General features: G+C 41.7%; 1 protein-coding gene across 13 annotated transcripts in view; it reads left to right on the forward strand.

The window, feature by feature from the left end:
* Positions 1 to 24476, forward strand: part of LOC135109078 (calcium-activated chloride channel regulator 2-like) — a 460219-nt gene that overhangs the window by 70714 nt on the left and 365029 nt on the right. For all 13 annotated transcript variants that reach the window (XM_064020133.1, XM_064020128.1, XM_064020124.1 and 10 more), the window contains exon 3: positions 21447 to 21674. The gene's annotated coding sequence lies outside the window, so the exon portion shown is untranslated. The remainder of the gene's footprint in view (positions 1 to 21446; positions 21675 to 24476) is intronic.

Genomic DNA, 24476 nt, shown 5'->3' on the forward strand with positions numbered 1-24476 from the left:
AAAAAAGTACTAGGTTACGTTATTTTCTTTTCTTTTCTTTTATAGGAAGGTCAAAGGAAAAATATATATTCTTACCCTACGTCCCGCATGGTAGGCAAGAGGAAGAAATAAATCCACGTTTTCATACTCACGGACACTCATGAATAGATGGGGACGTTACTTGTACTGTACATTTTATTAAGTAAACACGAAGGGGACAAATTATTCCATGATTCCTGATTTCTCTTTCTCCTCCTCTCCTTTCCGATAGTACTCCCTTCCCTTTGCTTCTCCCAACTCCCTTGCTTTGCTTTATTCATTTAGTTGAAATACAAAGCAAGTTATTCTATCCTTCCTCTCCCTTTTTTTCTTTCTCCTCCCCCTCATCCTTGTCTTCCTCCTTTTCAGCAGTACTCCCCTTCTCCTTCCCTTTGCTCCTTCCCTTTGCCTTCCTTACCTCCCCTCCCTTACTAATGACGTGGGGCTGGAGGACACAATCTGGCTTTATCGCTCAGGGGCGCAGAGTAGCAAGGGAGGAGGGTAATCTATAGCTATGGTAGATCTATTTCCCATCCATGAATCCCTTTCTCTTCCACTATATTCCTTTGCTCCCTGACACCTCTCTCTCTCTCTCTCTCTCTCTCTCTCTCTCTCTCTCTCTCTCTCTCTCTCTCTCTCTCTCTCTCTCTCTCTCTCTCTCTCTGATCGCTGTTTAGTCAGTCTCTACTCTCCGTCTTTCCCACAACCTTCATCACAACGCTGGATCTTCATTTGCATATGTGATCGTGCGTCTTTCGTGTGGGACCGACTCTGCCTGTATGATAAACCGAACCGAACTGAACCGAATTTAACTGAATTCATATGAACGAGAGATTCTAACTTCATCGCTCTTTCTTGCGAGATTTGTCTTTTTCTTGCAATATTTAAATGAACCCAAACTAGACCAGCCGAGTCAGAGCAATGGGATTCTCACCCAAGCAAGCGAATTACGTGTATCTTGGAGCAAACCATAATCTCGGACATCAGACAAATCTAGCTGACCTGTTTTAACTCAACGGAATCAAACCGAAGCTAACAGGAGAGGAACTGACATGATCCAACCCGATCTGGCCATATATTTTTTTTTTTTCCGTGACTTTTCATTTTTTTTTTTTCTTCATTGCTGGCGGTGTATGTATGTAATCATTATCATCATCATCAACACCACCGCCAGCAACAGCAGCGGCAGCACTACAGCCTCCATTGCTCTCTCTCTCTCTCTCTCTCTCTCTCTCTCTCTCTCTCTCTCTCTCTCTCTCTCTCTCTCTCTCTCTCTCTCTCTCTCTCTCTCTCTCTCTCTCATTAACAGCAACAACCATCACCATAATCACCACCATTAACACCAATTATCTACGACAGAAACATCAACTATTACTGGAAGCATTACTACTATTACTACCATTACCACCACCACCACCACCACCACCACCACCACCACTACTCCTACTACTACTACCTTCTACGAGTTAGACAATTAAAACATAATTTTCAGAAAATCACAAAAAAGTATTAGAACAAGAACAACAAACACCAATATTTAATAACACCACCATCTTTTACCACTACCATCACCACCACAAATACCTGCAACATTTACTCTATACAGAATAACAAATATGTAATGAGTCAACAACAACAAGAGTAATAAAAAGGCATCAAACGTCAGGAGCAACACACATCTGTTTACCATTACCGGCGTGGTATTTTAAGTACTGGTAGGGACAGGGGACGGATGGCTGGGGTGAGGGGAGAGCAATGTACCGTGCACGTGGCTAGCAAGACGGTAGGGTACCCTCATTAGCACGGTGCGGTGGTGGGGATGCCTTTCGGTTTAATTGCAGTGTTTACTATTGCCATATAATGTTTTTTTTTTTCTATCTTTATTTATTAGTTTGCTTTTTATGATATTATTTAGCTTTATATCTTTATCAGTTTGTTAGTTTTATTTTTATGTATTTTTATATCATTTATCCATTCAGTCTTTCATTTCACAGTATTTTTATTTCATATTATTTTATATTGTGTGTGTGTGTGTGTGTGTGTGTGTGTGTGTGTGTGTGTGTGTGTGTGCTTGACCGTGAGTATGCATAACGCTGTTTGATTTAAAGCGCAAATAGTCCTTTGTGAATACAGAGAATCAGAGACTTTTATAGTTTATTATGTACATTTTTTTTTTTTTATACAGTCCACACTCGACACATGTACAGCGTGCTGGTGAAATTTTCCACGGGATATCAGACAACTTGCACATGGAGGTTTGATGTGTGATTAAGTGAAAGGCCACATTTTCAAATATTCAGTAAAAAGAAAGCAGCTTCCATTTCAGCGGCAGATCAAAAAGTACGTAACGCTGTGTGCTGCGTGAATAAAATATGCGTGTGTAGTGGCCACAGGGTATTTGTGTGTGTGTGTGTGTGTGTGTGTGTGTGTTACAAAGACGAAAATAACAACAGAAACCACAGCAATAATAATCATGGCAACATTAGCAACACGACAACAACAACAACAACAACAACAACAACAACAACAACGACAACAACAACAATAGAAATAATAATAATAGCATCAGCAGTAGTAATATTAACATCAGCAGTAGTAACGATAACATTAGCAGTACGAGTGACAGTAGTAATAAACTCTTGAGTAGTTAATCTAGCTTCCATTACTGTAAGAATAAAGCAGCTAACAGCTGTTCTAAGCACGCGAGGAACAGTTGCAGCAAAATAAAGGTAAGAAGAAAGTTCAATTTTACATGCAAAAAATTATATGAAAAAAAAAAAATGCAGGCACTCAACGTTACTTGAGTGAAAGGAAGAAGGAAGAAAGACCTTGTACAAGCTGACACACATTTTAACAGTTGATAGGCGTAATCGTTCTTTGACCAGTCAGTGTTGGCAGTTATTTGCTATGATTGGCATGGACCGGTTAGAACGCCTCGCGGGAACATGTAAGCGGGCTTGGGCAGGAAGCGGTGATGTCACAGGCGATACAAAGGCTTTACTTTAAACTGACGAGGCAGTGAGACGCCAGCCTCACAGTACCTGCTGAGAATTTCCTTTTAATATGATCCTGTAGTGCCTCTGTTGCATTTTGTCGAAAGAAGGAAGACTTAAATGACTGTAGATATGACTATTATGGTTTGAGGACATCACTTTTCGTAAGACATAAATGCGTTAGTTTTCTAGTGAGAGATGTGGCGCTCTCTCGGAACTGTATACCCAGAATCATATAACTTCGCTATTACTATGCTCAACTTGAATAATTTTCGATTTAAGTGGTAAGTGAAAGACGAAACAATGATGTTGCCGTAGTTTGCTGTTTTGTGGATTGGCTATGTTGTGCGGAGAAGTATAGGCTTAGCACGATAATTGGGATGTAATGTTATGTTGGACTTTAAATATTGAGAGTTAGAATGAAGCTAGAAATTCCATACCATAAGACTTACGTATGACAGTAGCCACGAGGAGCTCCATATTGTGTATAGTAGTTCAGAGAAGAGAAAATGATTGGTAACCACCGCTTTAGCACACATCGCTATCATTCTAAATGCGAGTGACTGAAAGCCTTTCCCCTCCACCGGGTAAACATCCCACTACAAATGGATCTTTCGTATGTTCAATAACTGAAACCTTCCCGTGCTAGTTTCGGTGTATTGCAGCCCTGGAACATGTCCGTCCATAGCTTTGAATAGCGACCACTGTTTGCCTTCCATATTGCTCTGTTGCTCTGTTCGGAATCGCATTCTCCCTAACTATGAGTATACCAATTTCATTTTTATACACATACCCCTACACGTAATTACTGGCCTTTGAGCTTAATTTTGTGGAAAATGGCGATGTTTGAGGCAGGTCATGCTCAAAGATGGTGGAGGGGCTAGTATGTGAAATTTATTAGGTTAGAATGTGTTAGGTTAGGTCAGGCCAGGTGAGGTCAGGCCAGATCACGTTGCCACTTTCTGGAAAGCCTGCTTGACTTGCCCCTCCACAGCGGCACCTCGAGGGCGTTGGACGTGAAGGTGTTATGAAGTGCGAGGAAGGTAATCACGGGGTCGAGAAGGGAAGGGTCTCTAACAGTGCCAGAGCCTCGTTGCATCACATTAATTACACGTCGTAGGGCGAGACTCATCACTCTGCCAGGCCCTCCCTTGCCCCCGTACTACCAATTTGGGAAAATTACAAAGCGAGATAATGCCTGCCCAACACGCACCCATCCAGTCAGGCTATCTCGCCTCCCACCCACCCAGGCAGGCTTCCTTTTCCCCGCCTCCCTCCCTCCCGCCGTCATTGGCCACATGAGCTTAATGCTGCTGGAGGCCTGCCACTGGACTGGGTTACATTATGTCCCAAACACTTCTTGTATTACGTGTTACGCGCTTCTTACTCTCTTCTTCATTCTTCGCTTCACCTTCTTTCGTCTCCACTAATTTCCATAATGTCGTTCTTCTTTTTCTCACACTTTATTCGCTTTTTACACTCTTCCTTGCGTTTGTCACCCGCCTTAGCCTTATCTTCTTCCACATCCTGTTTCTCTCACCTTTGGTCATAACTTTTTTTTTTTCTTTCTCTTTTCCCACTTTCAAGAACGCTGTCCTTAGCTCTGCTCCATCTTCATCCTTCATTTCCACTTCTTACTTCTCTCTTTTCATTTTTATTACATTTCTTGATTTTTTTTTCTCAAATTATTATCGATGTTTTATTTATTTATTCTTACTTTTATCTGGCTTTATTGCACCTCTAATTGCCCGGCTATTCGGCTCTCCAGAGACGTGGATTAACACGCTGCAGTGCTTAAACTGTGTGTGTAATTGTGCCTGAATATGTCCTTGTATAGCGCACGTCATCTTCAACTACTGTAAGAATACACACACACACACACACACACACACACACACACACACACACACACACACACACACACACACACACACACACACACACACACACACACACACACAGATCACCGCAGTACCAAGCCCAGTTATCTCAATATACATAAGACTCACAGACTTGCACAATAGTAGTTTATTTACCTTTTGCATAAGCAGAAAATTGTTCATTCACTTACACAGACTCATTAACGCCGCGTGAGAGTCCAAAAAATACTGACCCCAAGAGAACCGGCGCTGCCAGCATATGAGAGCAGATTATTTTATCAGTTTTACAGGCGCCGGCATTAGAAGGCTGGAACTGGAAAGCAAGGCACATGTGTTTCCTCCTTCATAACACCACTATGTCTGGAGTGCTTAAAATCAGTTCAAATAATCTTTGTAGAAACAACACTAGGAGTATATTCTTTCGACGCAGCGGATCACCAGTCTCAGCCTTTCTCTTTTGTACCTTCTGTTCCACCCATCACTCCCTGCATGTCTTCCTTCGAAGCACTCATTTCGCCATTCACATTCTCATCTCTCATCGCTAAGCCATCTCAGTCTTGCCCTTCTAGCTGTGCCCCCAGCTGTATATGCCCAAATATTTTCCTTTCTGTTTTTTTTTTTATTTTGTTTAGTGCTAGAAGTAATTTGGTTAGGAAAAAAGAAACAAAGAAGTTCAGATTAAAACTGAAATTCTTAAGTTTTTACGAATCCAGTTTATCACCATTGCTTGAGAAAGCTTCATTGGTGGTAAAATGTTTTGTGTACACCAACCATGCTGCACGCATACAGAACACGCAGGCGCACTATGGAACAAAACACACACACACACACACACACACACACACACACACACACACACACACACACACACACACACACACACACACACACACACACACACACACACACACACACACACACACACACACACACACACACACTTGGAAAATCAAGCAAGCATGGACACGATGTATACACGATATCCAATACTCACTTGCTGCAGGGAATATAACTCTTTATCGACAAAAAATTGGACATGGAAAGGTCTATCTGTCAACTGAATGATAGCATCGACAGTATTGGGGGAATATTGAAATTAAGGGAGAGGCGAGACGACACCCTGGCACCCTACCGCAGCAACTAACCCTACCGAACCAGGGCCCGCCGCACACCCTGGCCACGGAGAGGAGTGTGTGTACTGCATAGGCATGATGTGCTGCACCGAGAACACTCTTGACTTCAGTGAGGTGTTAAAATCAATGCAGGTTTAGTAGGAGTAAAGATGGAAATGCTTGCTGCTTCAGACGCCTTAGATGTTAAATTAAGGCAGTCAACATTATCCAGTCAATCCAATCCATTCAGTACAAGCCAATAAAACCAGTTAATGCGTTCCAGTCGACACAGTGCAGTCAAAGTAGCTAATGTCATCCTTTCAACACATTCTAGTCAGTGCAATCAAGTCAACACCTTGCAGTCAATACAATCCCGTCAATACAATCCAGTCATTGCAGTCCAGTCAACACATCACATTCAATACAATTTGGTCAGTACCTTCCAGTCAAAGTAATCGTGTCAACGCAGTTAAGTCAATCCAGTTAACAACTTAGTCAACACAAAGTAGTCAGTATAATCTAGTCAATCCAGTCAATACAATCCAGTCAACGCAAACTAGTCCAAATAGTCCAGTCAGCATACCACCCGTAATCCATTCATTATATTACAGTCAACGCAAGCAATACAATCAACTCAGCTCACTAAACGCAATCCAGTCAACAGAACTCAATCAACACGGGCAACACAATCCAGTGAAGGTAGTCGACACAATGCAATTTGAATCCTTTGTCATTCAACACAATTTGTCACGGAGACCTCGTTCCACATCATAAAAATTTCACCGAAGTGTTACAACAAAGGAAACACTTGATGACGACCCACCAGGAACACGTGACACACACCGCAGATCGTCTCGGTGCACGGAACACACCAGCCGCCACTTGAATATCAAAGGCACTTGAATGAGTTTCGTTGAGGCAAAGACGTTCGGTACACTTTCTCATTCCTTCACGAGATTGATGTCTGAGATGCCTGGTCTTAATTGTCTGGAGGAAGCAGTGTTGTCTGGAGGAAGGTTCTCGGCGCCTCACCAACTGATGAATGCCCTCTTAACCTTTTCACTGCTTACCAGTTCTTCCTATAATCGCTCGCAACATTTTAATAATTTATTTTTTCACTACATATCTTAGTTAGGATAAAAAAAAATTACTTTCAATTCCCTTTTTTTTCTGCGTTTATGTAAACATATTTTGTACAGCATTGTAAGTTAACAAAGAAGGACAACCATAGCTATGAAACAGATGACCAAACATCCTTACATTCTTTACACCTCCAAACGTAATGAATTGGTTTGCTTTAGACTTACACTTTTGTTCTTTCCTTTTTATGTTATTCATTCGTAAAACTTCAACTGAAGTCTATCTGTAAAAATCCGAAAGAATGACGAGTACAAGTGTGAAGACTGATTTGCAAGGAAGCTCTTGCGCAGTAATCTTGTTCAGCAGGTGTGTGTTTAATTAGGAGCCAAGCTTACCTGAGAAACTTGATAACATTGGGGATCGATGTTGCAGTTTCCTCTCTCTCTCTCTCTCTCTCTCTCTCTCTCTCTCTCTCTCTCTCTCTCTCTCTCTCTCTCTCTCTCTCTCTCTCTCTCTCTCTCTCTCTCTCTCTCTCTCTCCACGAAATTATTTACGAGTCACGTTTTTCTTATTTTATTTTATTTTTTAGTTTCAGAGGAAAATAACTAAAATAGTAATTATTATTCTAAGTGCCCGCGTGCGCCGCTCATGTATGAATATTTAATGAAAGCAATAATGATAATGATAATAATAACCTATTGGGAAAAATGAAACTTTTAACATTAATTACCTCGTATTCCCATGGTAAAGAATAGACAGGAAAGTGTTCTTTGGTGAGAAAAATTTTAAGAAATATTTTTCTTTTCTTTTTTGTGTTTTCCTTAGTTTCCAGTCGTATCTGTGAATTATCAATGTCTTAATGCGTCAAGGGGTGCTAACCCTTTCACTGCTATACGAAACAATTTACAGCCCCAGAAGTAATGCATGAAAGCCTTATAAGCATCCTTAAGAAAGTGAGGAATTAAAACGAATAAATTTTCAGTTTCTAAGCAGTTTAAAGATTGGAAGTAGCTGTAAAACAAGTAAGCATGTCTCAGAGTGATAGTTACTAAAGAAAGATGTACCAAATAGCAATCAATTGGTTTTAAAGAGGGTGACATGCGTGATGGGACAGTGGGGATCAAGAGGTTAAGTTGTTGTAGGAAGATGAGATGCGGCCTCTACATCACTTTGTTTTTATGAAATAGGGGCACTGGCCAAGAGCATATATATATATATATATATATATATATATATATATATATATATATATATATATATATATATATATATATATATATATATATATATATATATATATATATATATATATATATATATATAATAGCCCCAGTAAGGTCCAGATGTATAGAGAAGTGGAGGTTTACTGTGTGTGTGTGTGTGTGTGTGTGTATGTGCGTGTGTGTGTGTGTGTGTGTGTGTGTGTGTGTGTGTGTGTGTGTGTGTGTGTGTGTGTGTGTGTGTGTGTGAGTATGTGGCTGTAACTCATCTTAGAAATACATTCCTAAGCCTTTAGAAATCTCTTGGAGAATAAAAAAAAAAAAGATTTGAAAATAAGAAATAAAAAAAAAATTCTGCCTCTTTTACGGATTCTAATCTCTAAATGTTTTCACGTGTATGTACTAACCTGGAAAGATGAAAAAACATGTTGCTGCCGAAGATTGAATGCTTTGGGCTGTTGAGACGAGACTGAGGAACACTTTAATTAGTAGCCAAGTAAACCTGAGAAGTAAATGTAATCTCTCTCTCTCTCTCTCTCTCTCTCTCTCTCTCTCTCTCTCTCTCTCTCTCTCTCTCTCTCTCTCTCTCTCTCTCTCTCTCCCATTCCTTCCTTTCTTCATACTATTTCGTCTTTTCTTATTTCTTTCCTTCTTTCCTTCTTCCTTTCTCTCTCTCTTGGTTTATTTATTATGCCCAAACCCACACACACACACACACACACACACACACACACACACACACACACACACACACACACACACACACACACACACACACACACACACACACACACACACACACACACACACACACACACACACACACACACACACACACACACACACACATACAAACACACACACACACGCACACACACACTGGCTTCCTTGAAATTATAACTACTTTGGTTCAATCCTGAATTACTCTGCCAATGTAAATGTGAGCTTAACTTTCCAGATGCGTAATGATGCAGGTTTGCGCCGTGACCTTTCCTGTCCCTGCATGGTGTTTGCAAATATTCGATAAAAATGTTACTTCACAATTTCTCTGTCCTCGTGGATTTTGTTGCCTTCCCTCCCACTACTGACTCGTGCTGTTGCTTTTTTTTTTTTTCTCTTACTCCTCCACACTTTTATCTTTCTCTGCTTTCCTCTCATCCTTAGTTCTCTCTCCCTCGCTCCCTCCCTCTCTCTCCTCGGCTTCCTGGCACGCCTCCAAACCTCTTCCTCAGCATTTTGCCACTCTTGCTTTCATTTTTTTTTTTCCTCAACCATCCCTGTCATGGTTCTCAAGTCCCGCCCCTCGACCTTGTTTTCTTGACCTTGATGTCTAGACAGTGACTTCAACCCTGCTTCTTTGATCTCTCTCCCTCAGCTTAATTTTCCATATTTCTCAATCTTGCTACTGAGGAACCTTCTTTATTCGCCCTGTCTTCTTCCCTAATTCATATTTCTACCCAAGTTTCCAGGATCTTACCCCAACTCAGCTCCTCCAACCTTCCTTCTCCAAACCCTGCAATCGACAGTCACTTTTCAATGTTCCTTCGCCAGCCCAGCATCCCGTGCCCTCCTTTAGATTCAAACCCCCCTCCCCTACCCTACCGTCAGGATCATCTTTCCCCGATCTCATACCTTCCTTCCCCAATCGTACCGTCCCAGCCCCGCGTCTCTGGCCCGTCCTCCGCCTACAGGAGCTGCCGAAGGAGCTATAAAGAGCCCTGCCGCGGTCCCTTTACGGCCCGTCAGCACGCAGCTACTATTGTTTTGATGACCTTAAACCTCCCGCCCTGGGCCCGCCTTCCTGCCGCTCCTCGGGGTCTCTTTTTGTCAGAGAGAGAGAGAGAGAGAGAGAGAGAGAGAGAGAGAGAGAGAGAGAGAGAGAGAGAGAGAGAGGAGAGTCTGTTCAGAGCAAATGATATCTACTTCAGAGTCGGTTTGTGGAATTTGTTGTTAATGTTCAAACTGTTTTGGAGCATCAGTAGGAAAATGGGTGTTGATTGTTGGTGTAGACTCCAGTAGTAATAGTAGTAGTAGTAGTAGCAGCAGCAACAGCAGCAGCAGCAGCAGCAGTAATATTATTATTATTAGTAGTAGTAATAGTAGTAGTAGTAGTAGTAGTAGTAGTAGTAGTAGTAGTAGTAGTAGTAGTAGTAGTAGTAGTAGTAACAGTAGTGATGATAGTAATGATTGTTGTTGTAGTTGTTGTTGTCGTTGTTCCTCACTTCACAAACTTTCTGCTGCCATCTCACTGCTGCTGACAATTATTTACTTCTCTATCCTTCTGTCCGTCCGTCCGTCCGTCCGTGTGTGTGTGTGTGTGTGTGTGTTTAAATTTCGTATTTACTCATCTATACAAAAATATCCGCCTAAAATGTATTATTCACTCTCTTCAGTTATATTTCTTATTCCTCTACATTCAAAATCGCACGGCTCATCGATCACTTTTTATCATAACAAGTCTATTTCAAGATCGCGTAAAAAAGCCCACTTACTTTTTCTTTTATAATTCACAATAAGGTGAATACTTTTTTCATCTTCAAAACCACTGTAAGTATTTTATATAGGGTTCATAATTATTTCGTTTTTTTAGTACTGAACAGAATGTTCTATTTAAGGATAAAATAGCGTGTTGTAATGTATATTTTTATTTCTTTCACCTAGAACACTACAACTATTTCCAACAGTAATTTTATCATCTATCTAGTACTATATTCCATTGAACACAATATAAAATGATTAAAGAACACATTCTGAATATATGAAAAGTGTTTCTGACTCATACATGGAGCTCGTAGTGGGATTGAGTTAAGTTCGTTAAGGAAACGTGATCTCTCCTCCATCGCGGGAGCACTGAGGCTTTATTCTAGGCTTCATTGTGGGCTGCTGGGGGCCCCTATGCTGCTCTCTACGGCGCCGCTACACAAGGTACACAATTCTCGTAATTTATGCCGCGAGCGACACCCCTCAGTAACCTGGTTTACTTTGTAGGCTACACTTGCTCATTGAAATTCCTGGTGAAGAGTGTCAGGGAACAGTCAGCGGCGAGCAGCAGTGAAGGGAGGGAGAGAGATGTGAGAAGCGGGAGGAGCGGGAGGCCACTTACAGAACGGCAAAACGAGGTTAAAATCCGATTTCCTCGCGAAAAAAAAGAAAAAGAAAAAAAGAGAGAGAGAGAGAGAGAGAGAGAGAGAGAGAGAGAGAGAGAGAGAGAGAGAGAGAGAGAGAGAGAGAGAAAAAATACCCAAAAAGGAATCGTGCCTTCGCTGAGAATATTTGGACTCCACGCCCGTCAGTAACTAAAAGACGGAAGGTACAGAAAATTACAGGAGAGTTTTGCCGGAGACGTTTTCGCGGGCAGGTCAAGGCAGGGCAGGTCTGGTCAGGTGATGGCAGTGGCGGCTTGTTGACATGAGTTTTATCGTCAATATTTTTGTGGGTCGGAAGGAACAGAATGGGGAGAAGGAAGGTTTTTTTGTCTTTTCCACGCTGAAGGAGGCAGAGGAAAAGAAAAGACTGCGCCTTTCCACACGGAAGAGGAAAAGGAGGGAGAGGAGAAGAAAAGGAAATGCTTCCTCCGTTCCTTATTGAAGAAGGAAGAAAAAAGCTGCTCCTTTTCCACGCAGGAGAAGAAGAGAAAGGAATTCAGAAGAAGGAATGTACTTCTTTCTCCCATACTGTAGCAGGGAGACGAGAAAGAAGCTGGCTCTCTCCCACGCTGAAGGAAGAAGAGGAGAGGGTGATGGGGAAGAGGAGGAGGAGGAGGAGGAGGAGGAGGAGGAGGAAGAAGTGGAGGAGGAGGAGAAGGAGGAGGAGGAGGAGGAGGAGAAGGAGGAGGAGGAGGGGGAGAGGAGGAGGAGGAGGAGGAGGAGGAGGAGGAGGAGGAGGAGGAGGAGGAAGAAAGGTGCTCCTCCTCCCACACATTGCTATTCCGCACCAGTTCCCACATCAGACAAGGAAGAATACGAGAGAGGCGCAAATTTTCGAAACATATAAAACTGTTAGGAGGGAACGCCGTGCGGGTCTTAGCAAGCCGATGACTGGCGCGTGAGGTACAAACCCTCACCTAGACGAGTTCCTCATGATTTGAAGGGATACTGCTGCTACCACTTGTAGCTCATCTCTGTTGTGTACTATGTAGTTATGTAATGTCATATATATATATATATATATATATATATATATATATATATATATATATATATATATATATATATATATATATATATATATATATATATATATATATATATATTTACATATATATATAGTTTGTTGTACAATAGGGGTATTATAACAAGTTGGAATTTCCAGGATCAGTAATCAGGATAAAACAAAAACAAAAATAATAATGGGTTCAAACTTAAAAAAAAAAAAAAAAAAAAAGTTAATTTAAAAAAGAGATAGGAGGGGATTAGTTCTCAAATAGACTGGTAGATGAATATAATAGACTCAATAATCAGGTTGTTGGTGTTGAGTCATTAAAAGCTTTATAAAGGAGATCAGACAAATTTATGGATGGTGATGATAGTGGAAATAGGTAGGTATGTTTCATACAGGGACTGCCACGTGTAGACCTGATGGCTTCTTGCTGCTTCCCTTATCTTCTTATGTTCAACAATACATGTATTAATTTTCTTGACGCTCGTTTGTAATGGATTTTTGTCTGTTTTCTTACGTACGTTCCTTTTCTTAAATATTTTTCACTACTAATATATCGATAACAAATTACATGTCAAAGTTCTACATATATTCAGCTTCTTCACGATCCCTTATCTACTGCATAGTTTATTTTTCTACGTAAACGTTTCCCTACACATTAAACTTCCTTCACTAAATATTGGTCGCAGTCATTTCATTACCTTCTCCGATTTAATTGCCTCATTACGCACTTGCCTCCTTCGCTGCCTTATCACACTCTCTACCCCCAATTTCTCCCTCCCACCCTGTCACTCCTCCACGTTCACGGTCCTCAAGCTTCACCCGTTTACCTGGGAGCGTGGTACAGTTTTGCGTGCGTTGTATGTTTCTTGTTGTGTCCTCCCAGCAGCTGCCTTTGAGATGCTCGTCACGCTCTTACACACTGGACGACGGGCGAAGAATTGAGTTGCCCAGGTGTCTCCAGATTTGCTCCCTCAGGTGTTGTGATTCTCCTCTGTGTGCGCGTGTGTGTTGTGTGTTCTGTTGTCTTTCTTAGGATTGTTGCTGAACATAACATTGTTTGTGTGCTTGTGTGTGTGTGGGTGTGGGTGGATGGGTGGGTGGGTGGTGGGGAGTAGAAAAATGTGTGTGTGTGTGTGTGTGTGTGTGTGTGTGTGTGTGTGTGTGTGTGTGTGTGTGTGTGTGTGTTTATGTTTATGTGTAGTGTTGTAGTGACCATAAATTTCACACGAAGCACAAAAAAAAAGTCATAAAACATAAATAAACAAAGAAAGTACGTATACCAGTAATGCTCTCTCTCTCTCTCTCTCTCTCTCTCTCTCTCTCTCTCTCTCTCTCTCTCTCTCTCTCTCTCTCTCTCTCTCTCTCTCTCTCTCTCTCTCTCTCTCTCTCTCTCTCTCTCTCTCTCTCTCTCTCTCTCTGTCTACCCACAAGGATCACTAGCAGTCTCTTATTCCAGCCCCTCTTTTACTTTAGCACCGGGAAGGCAAAGTTAGGAGTTTTCGTTTTTCCGGCCGTAAAAGTTAGGGAGAGCATTATCCCGTTTAGTGACCCCTCAGATATAGCCAAAGCGTTACTGGCTACCTAATTGAATATATAGGGGCCGGTGGTCTTAATTAACTGGTGTATTAAGGTAGAGAGGGGATTTACAGACGCAGAGAAGGAGAGATAAGAAGATGGTGACACGAGGAACGCAAAGGAAGAGTAGAAATATTTAAGATACCAGTAGCTGTTATGTGTCTCCTGGCGGTGAATCTTGAAGAAATATATGCAGATTGTGTGTAGTAAGAGTACAGAGAGGAGGAGACGGAAGATGAAGAGGAGGAGGAGGAGGTTGAAGGATGAGAAGGAGAGCGAAATGTCAGAAAAGAAGAAAATAGCTTACATCAATGGCTAAATCGCGTGACTGGAGAGTTATAGGGAAAGTAATCTACGTCCATTAGAGAGAGAGAGAGAGAGAGAGAGAGAGAGAGAGAGAGAGAGAGAGAGAGAGAGAGAGAGAGAATTCATAAAATTGCCTTTCATTCGAAATTATGTATGCGGCTACTGAGTCTTATCAGCATGTCATTTAATGCATCTCTGTGAACGAGAGTGAAAGATAAGATCAATCACCCTATCTCACCTCGCCTAACTAATGACGGCCACTCTCCCCACTTCTCGCGCCGCAATGTCAGCGCACTGTCGTATGTGAGTTGCTAACCATTTTTTTTCTGCCCGTAGCAAATGGCAGTGCAGAGGGATGTGTTTGGAGTGAGTGATATTCATATTATTTTGACTACTTTCTTAATTATTACCTGCACAGTGTTGGTGATTACTTGGTGAAATAGGGCTGAGTAAAATGTCGTATAATCATGTGTTTCCAAGTATGTAGTATTGAAATTTATTGATAGTTTTTATTTTCATTTCGTAATATACTTTTGCCATTACATTCAAATAATTTCCTCGGTTTTGTACTCGACAGGATGAAAAATTATAAATATATACGTTTCATTCTTTCACAAGTATTAATCCTTGTTCGTTGTGTTGGCTTTTTAGCACACCACTTTTTTTTATTATCTTGAAATCATTGTTTATATATCATTAATACGTATAATATGAAACTAGGTTGAAAAATTTATGCATTCGTGCGTGTTTTAAAATCATTTTCACAGATTTATGTTAATTTTTCTACTACTTCCTCTTTTCAGGAGAATGTTGAGTACATAATTCTAATCCTATTTTTTTTTTTTTTTTTGGTTTGTTATGTCGTGAAGACAATAAAATATGTATTCAGTCGTATTCGTTTTCTGAGTTAAACCCGTATTCAGAAACGGTTTGCTCTCACCACGACTATTTTTAAAAGCCACAGAGGTGATCATCCGGGTTCTCAAGAGGCTTTTCCTCTTAATGATGTAGAAATATTGTTAATTAGACACTAGAATCGTAAAGAAATACTCTAAAAACCAGTGTAAGTTCAAGTAGAACCTTTTGAATATAGCAAAGGTGCGGGGCAGAAGCGTTTCAGAATATGGTCCCCAGTTATATTCTCAAACATGTATTAATTCCAGGGGTTCTTTTTCCTGGTCATTTGGTCCCGCTCCCTCCCTCTCAAAAGCTTGCTTCCCCATGTGTCTACAACACGCCGAGCTTTAGGTTGATTACAGTTTCCCCTTCGTCCAGATAAACATTTCCTGCCTCCTATGTGTATTTCTTCCACACTGTTGCTTCATAAAAGGTCCTCAAGCAACACCATGTATATTCAGGGGCATTGATTCCTTTGCTAAACCGTCAGCTTGAAGGGATAGATTAAGACTTAGTAATGAGAATGATTCCATTATACAAACCATTCCCAGAAGAGCTTTGTTTAGAAAATAGTAGCACTTATTTCTTGCTGACTGAGAGAGGAAGGGAGAGAATTACTGTCTTGATAATTTGACCTTAGTAAATCTCCTCCTTCCAGTGTTCTTTCAACTATTATTCTCTCTCTCTCTCTCTCTCTCTCTCTCTCTCTCTCTCTCTCTCTCTCTCTCTCTCTCTCTCTCTCTCTCTCTCTCTCTCTCTCTCTCTCTCTGAAGAGATATAACACTGATACTGGTGAGCCAAGTCATCCAAGTTGTATCCAAGAGCCTTGAAAAGTTGAAAGAGAAAGGGGATTACACAGAATCACATACGAGCAAATATGAAAAGACGTATTGGTCTGTACTGAAGACATCTGCTGCACTAATCATTCCTGTCAACAACTTATGTGTGGGAAGATAAAGCAGAATAAAAATAAGCGTAGGAGGAATTTTTTTTTTTTTTTTTTTTTTTTTTTTTTTAGTCATCCCATCAAAGCATCCAAGTTCATCGCTCTTTCTTGTGTGGGCGTTTTCTGTTCGATCAGTGGCCCCCGGAGTGAGTGCATTTGATGCTTAACATTTTGTCATATTACTGATTTCATACGTTTCTTCCACCGCCTGGGCAGAAGAAGACTATGAAATCATCGATATTGTTTCAGGAAAACGGTTGTGTATCAATTACATTTTAAGTATCCATAGTCAGTTACGTTATTTTCCGTTCATTGCTTCCAGATAATCGTAATTCCCTGTACTGAAGACCACAATAACAAAAGTTTTAGTATCTTATATCAACTGATGTTTATGTAATTTGAAATGTTATTTGGGATTTTAAAGAGTTTTGTGTTTTGTGTTTATGGAGGCAATTTATCAAGACTTGTGCGCCATCAATAGGAAAAAAAAAAGGAAAGGAAACCGAATAATAATAATCTTGTTATCTATGAAAACAGTCCTTATGAGAACTTGAAGCGTTTGAAAATAAGGATCCAAGAGACACCGGCGCTTCCTTCATTAATAGCGAAACGCAACCTTATAAGTGAAGGGACTGAGGAAAAATGGGTAGTGGCAGCCACACACACGTCCAGCATGTGAAGCTCAATAACCTGAGGCGCCCCATTTCTCCCGCCGCCATCATGGACAAGGAGACTCCTTTCCTCCCGTTTAGACGTCATTTCAGTTTTTTGGCTTCCACTCTGAAATGAGATCTGTCTGTCTATACTTCGTGCTCTCAAGATTGATTTTCGAAACTTCATCCAGGGAACGGTCTCACTTTTCATGATCCTGTTTTTAATTTAGCTCAAAAATAATACACATCTTCTCACTTAGATATCAAACATTTTAGTTTAAGTTGTAACATTTGTTCTTTTTAACTTATGAAATATTTTGTACTGTCATGAATTTTAGCGGTTGCTTTGTGTCATTTATATTGTCACGTGATTTATTATTTTTTTTTCCACCTTTCATGGTGTGTACTTACGGCATCTTCCATTATTCATGCCGCACCTTTCATTGGCAGGTTTACTCAAAAGTAATACTGCATGGGTAGTTTTCTTTGAATCGTTAAAAGCCGGCTTGATGCGCTATGTGGGGGCATGTCGAGGAGCGGCTCATGGGAACCTCGAAATAACGTAACACAGACTTTTGGGAACAATAAGAAAATCATGAGGCATTTAGCTCTGTTCTGCAGTGTTGTGTCCTTCGCTGCGAGCAATACGAATTTCATATATGACAGTGACCTCATGGAATAATTGTGATGAGATTTATGTATCACGGCTGTCAGTCTCCAGCTACTCCTGTCACAGTATCCATAACTTGCCGCCCGCTTCTGCTGCTTTATGGAAGATGTCCCAGAGCGGTGAAGGTATATAATCGACAGCAGTTTGTGATTAGTAGACCCTGCTAAAGAAAACGGACGGAGAACCACGCCATGTCAAGTGCTTTGAAATGTGTCGCTGTAGCATTGGGTCTGATATGTGAACTGGTCATGGTTGTACAGATGCGGCATGTGTGTGTGTGTGTGTGTGTGTGTGTGTGTGTGTATCTGTCTGTGTGACTATTGGGGCAGTAAACTGTTGTTGTTGAATGAAAAAAACTACAAAATGTCTGATAGATGTTGAGTTACTGAATCTGTGTGTGTGTGTGTGTGTGTGTGTGTGTGTGTGTGTGTGTGTGTGTGTGTGTGTGTGTCTGTCTGTCTGTCTGTCTGTCTGTCTGTCTGTCTGTGTGTGTGTGTGTGTGTGTGTGTGTGTGTGTGTGTGTGTGTGTGTGTGTGTGTGTGTGTGTGTGTGTGTGTGTGTGCGCGCGCGCTTTCCTTCTGTTTGTCTTCCTATCTGTCTGCCTGTCTGTCTGTGTGTCTATGTTTCTTCCTCCCTCTGTCTGTCTGTACGTGTGCCTACATGTTTTCAGCCAACAGGAACAAACAAACGGGCAAACAAACATAGGTCCTAAAATGTTTAAATCCTCGGTCGTGGGTAAAAGATTTTCTATATTCCATTCAACATTTGGCGCGGTGTGTTTGATTGCTTTTGGTGCCGAAGCCCCGGAAAAGATTGCACGAGAATATAAATGTTTCAGTGGTCGTCCTTCAATTACGGAGAGAGTGAATCTTTAAAAGTGGCTTTCCCTCAACTAAAAAGAAAAAAAGGAGTATCGAGTACAGAGGAAAAGAATGCAGATTTAGAGAGAGAGAGAGAGAGAGAGAGAGAGAGAGAGAGAGAGAGAGAGAGAGAGAGAGAGAGAGAGAGAATCACCTTCCATCACTATTTCTTCCTACATCTTCCTCTTGTTTTATCTTCATTTCTACTATCACGTTTACTCTCTCTCTCTCTCTCTCTCTCTCTCTCTCTCTCTCTCTCTCTCTCTCTCTCTCTCTCTCTCTCTCTCTCTCTCTCTCTCTCTCTCTCTCTCTCTCTCTCTCTCTCTCTCTTTCTAGAAGGTTTGCCAGGCTAATTAAAAACACTAGTACTTAAATGGGACAAAAGATAGACAGGCACATAAGGAATCCAGAAAAGTATCGAATAAGTAACGAAATATGAAGGAAAATACACGGAAATATTGCAGGGAAAAGTACTTACGTTTCCCCTCAGCAGTGCTTTATTCTCTGAGTACATCATTTCTGAAACCACCTCAACTCCTGAAAGAAATATACTCTGCATATTCCTTCTTTCCTTTCTTCATTTCTTCCTTCCTTTCTTTTTTACTTTCTGTATTTCTTTCTTATTTTCCTTCCGTCTTTCCCTCCTTCCTCCCTTCCTTCTTTCATTCCTTCCTTCGTTTCTTTCCTCCTTCAGTCATTCTGTCCTGCCCTCCCTTCCTCCTTCCTTCCTTTCTTCATTCATTCAATATTTCACTCATTCATTCATTCCTTTTCCCCCTTTCCTTCCTTCAGTCCTTCTTTCCTTCATTCCGTCATTCTTTCTTTCCTTCCTTCCTTCCTTCCTTTCTTCCTTCCTTCCTTCCTTCCTTCCTTCCTTCCTTCCTTCCTGACTTCCTTCTTTCCGTCCTTCCTTCGTTCGTTCGTTCGTTTTTTCCGTCCTTCCTTCCTTCCTTCTTTCCTTCCTTCCTTCCTTCCTTCCTTCCTTCCTTCCTTCATTCATTCATTCCTCTTTTTTCCTTCATTTATTACATCCTTTACCTCTTCCTTCTTTTCTCCCTTCCTCCCCCACCTTCCTTTCTTCCTTCCTTCCTTCTTTCCTTCTTCCTCTCCTTCCCCTACACCCAATCCCTCCCCTTCACACACACACGCAGACAATAAACCTGACAAAGTACACAGGACCGAGGAAAGCTCTTCATTCCTAGCCCTGCCTATTCCCGTCCTCCTTCCGCCTCCTTGTCAAAAGTCTGTATTTTGCCCTGTACTTTCCTTCTCCAGCATCCCGTCCTCGCCAGTCCACTTCCTATTCGTCTCTCTCTCTCTCTCTCTCTCTCTCTCTCTCTCTCTCTCTCTCTCTCTCTCTCTCTCTCTCTCTCTCTCTCTCTCTCTCTCTCTCTCTCTCTCTCTCTCTCTCTCTCAACATACACGTCGGGAAAAGAGATACCGCCACCACGTCTAGAGTCGCATCCAAGACCTTGCCTGCTCTTTATACTGCGAGTGAGCGGGGCATATGAGGCATTCTTGGAGGTATTTAATATCCTGAGATTTAAGGTCGCGTCTTCAAGTTCCCCTCCTTATTCCTTCCTTGTCTTGGTCTCTCGGGAACGCCAAAAAGCACGTTTCTCGGGATGTTTTGAGAATATGAGTTGATTTTTTTATGTGCTTGTGTTTTTTTTTTCCTCCGCTTTAACACTTCTCATGTTCCATCTTCCGTCCCTTCTCCCCAACCCTCAACCTCTTTCCTTCCACCTTCCACTTTTTCTCTTCTGTCCTTCACCTCTCAGTCTCTGTTCATCCATCTTCTCACCTTTCATCTCCGCTCATTCTACCGTAACGTGTCAAAAAAGAATGTGTAATAGAAAGTTTTACTGGTGATTCAGAGAAACTATCGAGGTATTACTCTCATTATTTGTCTCTTGGTTTCTCCTCCTCCTCCTCCTCCTCCTCCTCCTCCTCCTCCTCTTTTTTCTGCATCTCCTCCCCTACGCACTCCTTGTCTTTGTCCCTCCTGTAACTTTTGATTAGATAATGCTTCACCATTTTTTTATTTATAGCGAGCTAGAGGAAGTAAATTTTTAGTTCGTCCCACATGTGTTGTTTTATTATGTAAGAAGGGCACTGGCGAAGAGCAACAAGATATGTGTTAAAAAAACGTCTCACTGAGGTGCCGGTCGTTACGTACAGCAATACACGACATTACCTTGATGACGGCACAGCTAAAACCTCCTTGACACGAGACTAGCCGTAGCGAGCAGACCTTCCTTTTCTTCCTGGATGGTTATTATTGATAGTCTCGTAAAGCCAACAGATCTGCTACTGTTTACTCTTGCTTTTGTGTTCGCTTTGTCTCGCGTCTTTGATTGTGCACCGAAGTATAATGGTACGTACGGTGGATTGGCGCATATGGACGCAATGTACAAGTGTATGATGGACAAGGAAGCACAATGGGTCGCAAAGCAGTGCAGCAGATGAGAACACCGTGCTGTAATTCCCTGCAAGTATCATTATTCATTCCTGGGGGTAATGATGTAAAATTATGCTGAAAAAAAAAAAAAGCTCACTAACGCTAACTATTACATTATTTTGACTTTTCCATCCATGAATTTTGCACAATGATTCTCTCTCTCTCTCTCTCTCTCTCTCTCTCTCTCTCTCTCTCTCTCTCTCTCTCTCTCTCTCTCTCTCTCTCTCTCTCTCTCTCTCTCTCTCTCTCTCTCTCTCTCTCTCTCTCTCTCTCGTTACAGCAGCAACACTGTCATCACTAACTTGACTCATAAACAACAACAACAACAACCAACAACAGTAGCAGCAACACATTAATATATTCGTATAACGAAAATATTTAGTATTCAATATGTGTGTGTGTGTGTGTGTGTGTGTGTGTGTTTTGTTTTGTTTGTGTGTAGGTGTGGGGAAGGAGGGGAGTGTCCGTTAATATGTTCCTTTCCCAAGTATTGCTGACGTCCACTGGTACACCCATGAGTCTCCCACCAGATATGTGTAGCTCCTTCATCTCTCCCCCAGCACCTCAATAGTCGCGGCACACACTCACCATCATGTCCTCTCCCTCCCCAACAGGACCGCGTGCGACGACCTCCGTGAATCGACGTGCCGCTTCACCGCCAGCGCGACCAACAACGACGGCATCAACTCGTCCCTCATGTACCTGCACCACCTGCCGCACGTCACCCAGTTCTGTGACGTGTCCACCCACCAGGTGTCGCCGCCCACCAAGCACAACGCTCTCTGCAGCCACCGCTCGGCCTGGAGTGTGATCCTGGAGCATGAGGACTTCGTGAGCGGCAGGTGAGGGATGGTGGGGATGGAATATTGAGTTTGTGGTTCATGAGATTGGAATGATTGCAAGGTTAGGGGTCATGGGGTTGGGATAATTGGGTGTAGTGTTTATGGATGTTGGAATAATTGTGCTTAGGGTTGGAATTATCGGCTTTGGGATGGGAATAATTGGCTTTGGGGTTCATGGGGTAGAAATAATTGAGTTTGGGGTTCATGGGGTCGGGGTTGGAAACCGAGGTTGTGTTAAGAGTTTTGGGGTGAAAGGGTTGGAAGTGAAGGGGTTATTAAGATGGATGGATGTCGGTGAAGGTGTTGAAATCAAGGTGTAAGAGACAGGAGAAGGTGTGAGAGGGTTGGGGATGAACGATTTTGGGGTGCAAGGATCGGGGTGAAGGAACTGGTGTGGGAAGATTGTGGAGAACCTGCAAAAATACATACTGAAGTGAATGATATTTTTGTGTATAAAAAAAAAAAAAAAAACACACGTTATGAATATTCATGTTTATATTCAGCGAAAGAATTGGTGCTGTTGTTTGAAATTAATTTTCTGAAGAATTTTTTAGACCGGCATTAATTGCACACCTTTTCATTTAATTTACGGGTTGCCTTTGCTGCTCAGTCAAGGCTGTAATGCACATTGTTTAAAAGACCTCTTCCTCTCTGCAAACCCAAAGAAAAAACAGAGGGAAGCTTAATTTTTCATCATCCTTTCTGCCCTGTGAGTGCCCAGATGAAGTGCAGGTTGCCTATGCCCGCCTAGGTCGCTGCAGAATATCATGAATCAGCTCTCCAGGGAAGGGTTTATCAATGACACACCTGCCGTCAGCCGCTCTCTGGCATCCAGTCTCAGAGTTAAAGCAAACTGCCCTCAAAGCCTTGGCTGAATAAAGAATGAAAGCGAGGAGCCTCCTCTCTTTGTAGCTTCGCCTCAAAGAGAGATTTCAAAGTCTGGCGGAAAAGGAACCTTAATCCCGACTGCCAATACTAAATAAACATTTGATTACGAAAATGACGGAGGAACGCAGGACTAATTCGTGTTTACCTTTGTCAGGCTTGTTTGGGCTGCCGCTCCAGGCCGCGCACGAGTGTTTCAGCCCCAGTACACCACGCCAAACTTTTATGCCTGTACTTCCAGCATTAATTAAATACTTTCAGCTATAATTAATTCACCTTCACCATCATAATTTGTTAGCAACATTCCGCAGTCATACTTATACTTCATTCGTTACCGCGTTACTACTTTCCATTGCTCGGGTTTTCTGATCCCACTGCTTCCCTTGTGGCGACTCAAGCCCTATAAGACAATTTTTCGCAGTCATTATGAAGGCTTTCATTTTGAGGTCACCATGGTCATGTGTGTCAGCAAATGTTAAAGGGGATGGCCCTATTTATGCACTTGTGTGAGGATATGATGTACTTATCCCAGATATTAACAGAACCTAAATAATTACCAGTAATCGCACGCAATAGGCTTCCCTCAACAGTCACTCAGGGTCATCGTCATGTCAGAGATAGGCAATTATATTAGTGTTGTAATTTTAAATGCACACCGGATTACCAGCCTCAAATCACCGTTTAAAAGGTCCCATAGTTTTAGGCATACATCAAGAGGGTAAATTATGAGCCACAGTATGATTATAGCAAAAGAAACTACCACTTAATACCGCACAAAAACATGCCATGCCTTGAACAGAGAACAGACGGACAATGTAAGCAACATAATGAGAGAGAGAGAGAGAGAGAGAGAGAGAGAGTGTGTGTGTGTGTGTGTGTGTGTGTGTGTGTGTGTGTGTGTGTGTGTCTCGCGGTGGTGGCCTGGAATAGACGGGCAATCAGCAGAAAAGCATGGAGGGGGCTGGGGAAGCAATCGTCCTACAGTAGAGTCATACAAAGCACAGATTAATGATGATGCACGGGAGTCAGCGTGCGAGGGAGGAGTGTGGATTAGCGCAGGCGGCGAGACACAGCGACGTTAAGTACTCGTATGAAAATTAATGAACAGCAGTAGTTGATAAAGTTAACGGGAATTCCTGAGTTCATTTCTCCCTGTGTCTCTTTGGGAATAGAAGCGCCGAATTGTAAGTAAATTGGGTAACTCTTGAACTTTCCCTGGTTTTGCTTTCCCATCTTCTGTCACTATTCTCTGATCCTTACTAATATGAATCGACCAGTATCTTCACCCCTTCATCCTTTTTCATTGGTAAAGTCTAGAAATGTGTGTGTGTGTGTGTGTGTGTGTGTGTGTGTGTGTGTGTGTGTGTGTGTGTGTGTGTGAGAGAGAGAGAGAGAGAGAGAGAGAGAGAGAGAGAGAGAGAGAGAGAGAGAGAGAGAGAGAGAGAGAGAGAGAGAGAGAGAGAGAGACACTTATTTTATCTCCTTCCTGGACAATTTCAAGAGAGGGGTCTAAAGTCTCCTCATGAATTAAGTTGAGTAATCCGATTACAACCCTTTGCTTCCGTTGCTACTTCACTTTTTTTTTTTTTCGCTCGAGAGGATAGAGAAAAATTAACAGATTTTTAGCCTATAACCAGAAACCTTTACATACACTTAAAATAAGAATAATGTGACTGATGGGAATTGAATTTAATCTCTGTTACTTTCTGCGATTAAAGCGGTGAGTACTACTAGCTAATCTATCCTTTCACCGCTATACAATTCCTTTTCTATAATGACTTTGAACTTTTCACTTTTTTTTCACAAATTTCCTTTAGTAGCATAGAAGAGACAAAAATCAACCTATTCTTATTTTCTTTACTTATTCATTCATGCAGATTTTTACAGTGCTTTGAACTTAACAGGGGATACCATAAC

The sequence above is a fragment of the Scylla paramamosain genome, chromosome 18 (assembly GCF_035594125.1).
Source record: "Scylla paramamosain isolate STU-SP2022 chromosome 18, ASM3559412v1, whole genome shotgun sequence".
NCBI lineage: Eukaryota > Metazoa > Arthropoda > Malacostraca > Decapoda > Portunidae > Scylla > Scylla paramamosain.